Source organism: Octopus sinensis, unplaced genomic scaffold, assembly GCF_006345805.1.
Source record: "Octopus sinensis unplaced genomic scaffold, ASM634580v1 Contig14378, whole genome shotgun sequence".
Lineage (NCBI taxonomy): Eukaryota > Metazoa > Mollusca > Cephalopoda > Octopoda > Octopodidae > Octopus > Octopus sinensis.
In genome coordinates, this window is record NW_021833229.1 from 27,501 (window position 1) to 33,786 (window position 6,286).

Consider the following 6,286-nt stretch of genomic DNA (forward strand, 5'->3'; position numbering starts at 1 on the left):
AGCCTGGTGCAGCCTTCTGGCTTCCCAGATCCCCGGTCGAACTGTCTAACCCATGCTAGCATGGAGAACGGACGTTAAACGATGATGATGATGATGATGACTGATACACACATGTTTATGTAGAAAATGCCAATTCAGTTATCCATTTTTGTTTTTTGGCTTATCTCTTTCTGCCAAACCATAGGAATTTGGAAGAAAGCAGTGACTGTGCTAAGAGAGTTGGAAAAGAAATTTGAGGTAGAAAAAAACAGACAGATGGATAGATAGGCAGGTAGGCAAATAGATAGATAGATGGAAGGTTGACAAAGTGAAAGGGAAAGAGAGAGCAGCAGCTAGCATGGGAAAAAGCACTCAAGCAAGCAGAAAGTGAAATATGATTTTGATTTTGATTTTTCCAGTTTCAGCTAATGAGCTGTGGCCATGCTGGGGCACCGCCATATAAGGAAGTTATGAAGAAAAGTGAAAGTAAAAGATAGCATGAATAAGAAAGGAACAGTGTAAAGAAGAAAGACTGAACTCTGGATTACAGCGTGTAAACTAGAATACAATTAAAAGAGGTGCACTAATCAAAGTAAGAATTGTAGAGGGTGGAACAAACGACAGTGATAGAGTTAGAGAAATTCACCTTCAATTAAATTTTGTGTGTGTGTATGATAAGTTATTTTAAAACAATAACTGCTAAGCGTTTAATAATTATGTTCATACTCTAAGTTACAAATAGTGTGAAGATTAAATTTTCTTCTATTGGCTACTTCTCCTCCTCCTTTATCTTCTTCTTCTTATTATTATTGAGTGAGAGAGCAGCACATGCTGTCAAAGTATTACTAGGGCACAAACTGAAGCCTAATATACCCATCATGACCACACGTTTGATAAGGATACACCAAGCACATGTATCATAACCATATGTATGCAACATGGTGATCTCATATCAAGATAAACAGTGTATGACCTTGCAGGTAGGGCCCAATTAGAATTTTCTTCGGGTCAAGTATTCCAGCCTACTTAAAAGGACCCTATTTTTCATGTCTCCAGGGGTGAATTATTCAAACCTCAAAGAATCTCCCTCAACACATGGCTATGATGCTCCCTCACTACTGCTTGCAACTAGTGTTGCACATATCATCAGCCATGAAGGAATATGCTCAGTTGGTTTTGTTCAAGCAATTCTGCAATATTGAGCAGAAAATTTGTTATAGCCAATCTTTCACACCAAGACAAGACATGTACAAGAGGGTTCCAAAAAATTTCTGGCTTTGAGTAAAAGAAAATATATGAGGATCAATTAATTATGATTTTACTCAACATATCCCCCTCTCAGATTAACACACTTAGTGCAGTGGTCCTTCAGTTTCTTAAGACCCTGTAAAAGAACTTGGAAGCTGGGTCTGCAACAAGGCCTTTCATGATAACCTTAAAGCCAGGAATTTTTCAGCACATCCTCATACATGTTAACATTTCCAATCAGTTAAGATCACGAGCCATGAGAACCACTGCCTGGTATTGTGTAAGGACATTTATTATTATCATCATCATTATCTTTATTATTATTATTATTATTAATATTAATAATAATAATAAAGTGGCGATGGCTGATTCCTTAGCATACTGGGGAAAATGTTTAGCAGCATCTCACTACTATTATGTTCTGAGTTTTCAAATTCTGCTGAGGGTTGATAAATATGTACCAATTGAGCACTGAAGTCAATGTAATCAACTTACAACTGCCCTCAGAATTGGTGGCCTTGTACCAAAATTTGAAATCATTAATTATTATTATTATTATTATTATTATTATTATAAAGGCAGCAAGATGGCGCTGGATGAAATGCTTAGTGGTATTTCGTCCATCACTACATTCTGAGTTCTAATTCCGTTGAGGTCGACTTTGCCTTTCACTCTTTTGGGGTCGATAAAATAAGTACAATTTGAGCATTGAGATCGGTGTAATCGACTAAACCCCTCTCCCGAAATTGCTGGCCTTATGCCTATAGTAGAAAGGATTATTATTATCATTTTGTTTGGCTGTGCTTCACATTGGCTTCTGAAGGTTTGTTCAATTTCACAGAAATTATTTATGTACTGTTGATCATTTTTTGTTGAAGCTTTTGGCTGTTCTTTCGCCTGTTTGGAAATATGGCGGTGACAACGCCCACCAACAGATCCCAAAAAAGAAGGTTGTGGGGAAAATCTCATACCTCTGCAAGTTTGCGCAAAAACAAGCACAACAACAGTAACAGTTTCGACAATGTTTTTAGTAACACAAACAACAACAGAAGCGTCAATAACAATAGCAATAACTATGGCATCAACAGTAATAACATCAGTGGGGAGTGCAACAGCCGCAACGACAGCAAAAATAAATGACGAAATAAGTGGTGGAGCGATTCTACGAGTAAGCAATCGCTCACTGGAATGGGGCGAAATCATGTCACCAAGGCAAAACCGTTCGGAGGCGTGGAAGTCCTCTTCAAGAGCAAAACCTTTGCGTTGAAGCACCCCATAAGCAATAGGAAGCTCACCCTCTAGCAACTTATTTAGGGAGAAAGACCTGTTGCGTCAAGATAGAATTCCACCTGGGTTGGACATCTTGTGGTTGTTAGCTTATGTCATTTTAGAAGGAAGTGGTACATATCTTGAAGTAAAACAAGCGGGAGTTTTGGTATGGAACGACATTGAAGATCCTCCTCCAGATAAAATCGGAGGAGGTAGAAAAGCTCTCAAACCTTAGCCCCCACCACCCACCCAACGGAATAAATTTTCGTGTTGCAGTTGAGGGTAGAAAGATACTGTACCACTTGTGCGATACAGAAGGCCAGTTCAGAGCTTTCTGTCCCCACACCACCACAGCTCCAACAACAACATGCAGTCGTTATATCAGTAGCAACAACAGGGAAGGACAGCAGCAGCACCAACAACAACAGCACTAGCAACGGCAACAAAGGTGAACGGAACCATAGCCCGCCACCCAGGAAAATATCTCTACTACAACTACTACTACTACCACTCTCCTCCTACTCTCTCTCTCTCTTGCCCTCTCTCTCTCTCCCCCCTCTCTCTCTCTCTCTTCCCACCTTTTTTCAGACACGTACATGGAACACATACAAGTATAATTCTATGGCCTTTCGATTGAATCTTTCTGACAAGAAATAATAATTAGCTTGCAAGGAAAATAACGAAAATAAATAAATAAAATAAATAAAAATTTTACGAATATACATCTGTTTTGAACAAGCCAAACAACCACAACAGCACCAACGAAACCATACCTACACCAAACACTGACAAATCTGCAATAACTCAAACGCCACAAACAACACTCACCTCTCCTTTTTATCTTTCAAACAGCAAGGTGGTTCTGAGAGTGTGCTGTATAAAAATGCATGTGGACTGGGGTCACCCTGGAAGCAGGTTCACCCGCTCAATAACCTAAGGTCACTAGGTTTGGACGTGATAGCCGTCGGCGAGACAAGGATTTCTGACACAGTGTACTGGGTCCCATCTTTGATGATTTTGAGATCTTCGCATTTCTTATTTGGTCCGGAATGAGGTAGCGGAGTAATGGTACCGTTTCGGAAAGGCCTTGATCTTGATATAAGGCCGACCTTCCTGGACCGGGAAGGTAAGATAATGGTCCTGGACTTGAATAGTAGCGAAGGTGGGGGCCTTTAGACAAGTCGCCAAGTAAGCCCTGACTAGAGCAAGGCGGGAGATCGGGGATTTCTTTAAAAATCTAAAGGTTTTCTTTGTAACGTCCTACTGCCCTGTGCTGGTGAGTGATTCGAACGGCATCCTAGATGCACATCTGGATTGTGTGAAACTAGCTGATAGGAGAGCTAGATGTAAAATCCTCGCAGATTTGTTCAGTCGTTTCTAGCTGGTTGACAGGTACCGACTGTATCTTCTGAATGTACCAATGTGAACGTGGCAAACATCGTTGTTTCATCCAAATCGAGTCCGTACAGTCGACCATGATAAGCTTTCGTAGACAAAGAACCGGTTACTGAAAACAGAATGCGCCTTTTCCCGCTCGCAAAGTTTACAACAGTCGGATCCAAGAACAAGTAAAGAGGGAGTTGACAGAAGAAATCATCATCAACTGATGGTGGTTAGCCATGAAAAAAGAGTTTATTAGATTAGAGTCGATTGAATTTAGAAAGGAAATAGTGGTAGATAATTCTAGAATAGTGGTTGAACTAGCTAGTAACCCAGAAAAAGCGCTTAGAAAAGGCATTGTAACTGAATGCTGGCAGCGAAATTTTCCGTTGACCGATTCTTTAATTCAAGATTGTATTATTACACGAAAGTTGTATTATTAGAGATAGGGCATGTGATTTAAGGTATGAAAGAACGAAAGCTGTTCGATGGATTCGGGGGGTAGAGGTGCATCGCAACAACAAACCCACAATTCGGTCTTCGACGTATCAGAGTAGAGTTGCGTTGTAGCCGATTCCAAACAGATGTGTACAGCCTTATCAGTGGAATTTCGCTCATATGTTTGGGTGGTCCATAGACCGGAGATACTTTGAACTTACCATAAACTTACCTTGATGGTCTGCCACGATTCTCGACTGGAGACTCGAAGTTCTGCGAAATACCGACGAAATACGGGAAGCGACGACAGGCTGCTCAACAGACAAGTCGACGGGTCCATATGATCTGTCTCACAAGCTCTATATTTATGTGCTAGACTCGTTCGGGTGTCTCTTGGAAAATGCAACTGGCAACAGAACAGATTCTAACTCCCGCAATAGGTGGTGCAATGCTGCTGAGAAACAACCTGAACATGAGGGATGATTTTAAGAACTTCAGGCCCTGCTAAACGCAGAGTTGGAGATTTTGACCAAGTTCTTAGCTAAAAGGTTGGCACTTGTCGACGATACTCTGGTGGATGAGACACAGATATGGGCTGTACCCCATATATCTATCCACGGCAATCTAATCATCGCGATATATCATAGAAAGAGTAAGTAAAGAACCTGGCATGTGTGGGCCCTTCATTCATTTCAACAGTCGAAAGCTTTTGATAGAGTCAGCCATCATTTAGCGGCTGTCTTGAAGGCGGTAGGTTTTGCGTCCATCTCCAGAAGGTAATCGTGATATTTGTTCGGAGGTCAGATTAAATGACCATCGGTCGGAATCGTTCAGTATCATGCGACTGGTCCGACAAAGGTGCAATCTCTCTCTCTCTCATTCTCTCTCTCTCTCTCTCTCTCTCTCTCTCTCTCTCTCTCTCTCTCTCTCTCTCTCTCTCTCTCTCTCTCTCTCTCTCTCTCTCTCTCCCTCTTTAGAGCTACTATTGCAGAAGTTGGAGCATACCGCGAGAAACAGAATGCATAGGTAGGCAATGTCACCGTAATATTGTCGGACACAAAACACATCAAGTTGATTTGTACAGTTCTAAGGGAATACGATACAGTGACAGGAATAAAGATTAACCAAAAGTCGTTGGGCATACAGCTCGGCACTTAGAGAGGTAGGTCCATACTGTCCAACAGCGTTGATGGGCACTGGACGGACAGACCTGTTACATTGCTTGGGATTTGGTCTGGTCCAGTCCTCCAGGTGGACAATTACTGGAAAGCGGTGACGAATAGGGTGACTACTCTCACCCAGATATGAGCTGAAAGGAAACTATTTCTGAAGGGTTAGGCGAAAAATGAAAATACCTACATAGAATCGTCATCTAGTACTGACTACCCGTTGTGCCTTGTCTCGCTTCATAGCTGACCAGAATGGAACGCTTGTTCGTTCCCTTTTTGTGGAAGGGTCAGACGGCCCATTTGCTACCGAGATCTGCTGTGTGTAAGACTAAGCATGCCGTGGCTGATGAGACACGGACATACACTGAGGCTATGACATCTCTAGCTTTTCCTTGATACCGTGTGTTAGACGCGCTTTTCCGTAGCTCGTGTCTTTGACAGAACTGTTTGTGAGGCACGTCTGTAAACAGCTCGTCTCTTTAACGGAGATGAAGTCATGGTATAAGGAGATATCAAAACTGAGCTTCTGGCACCTAGAATGTCGTCAAGGGCTACCTCAACCAGTGGGGCACTAGGATCGTTCCATTTTAACAATATATAGAGGATTAGGGGCGGGTAAGTGAGTCGACGAACTGACTAGTCTGTTCCGGAGAACTTTCCGGTGGGGGGTCTATCATGGATAATTTCCAGATGTTCTTGGCCCGGTAGTGCTACCGCAGGACACTACTGTTTCAGGATAAGCTCTACAGGCACGGACGTGCTGTCAGATAAGCTTGTCCATGGTGCGCACAGAACTACGAAAC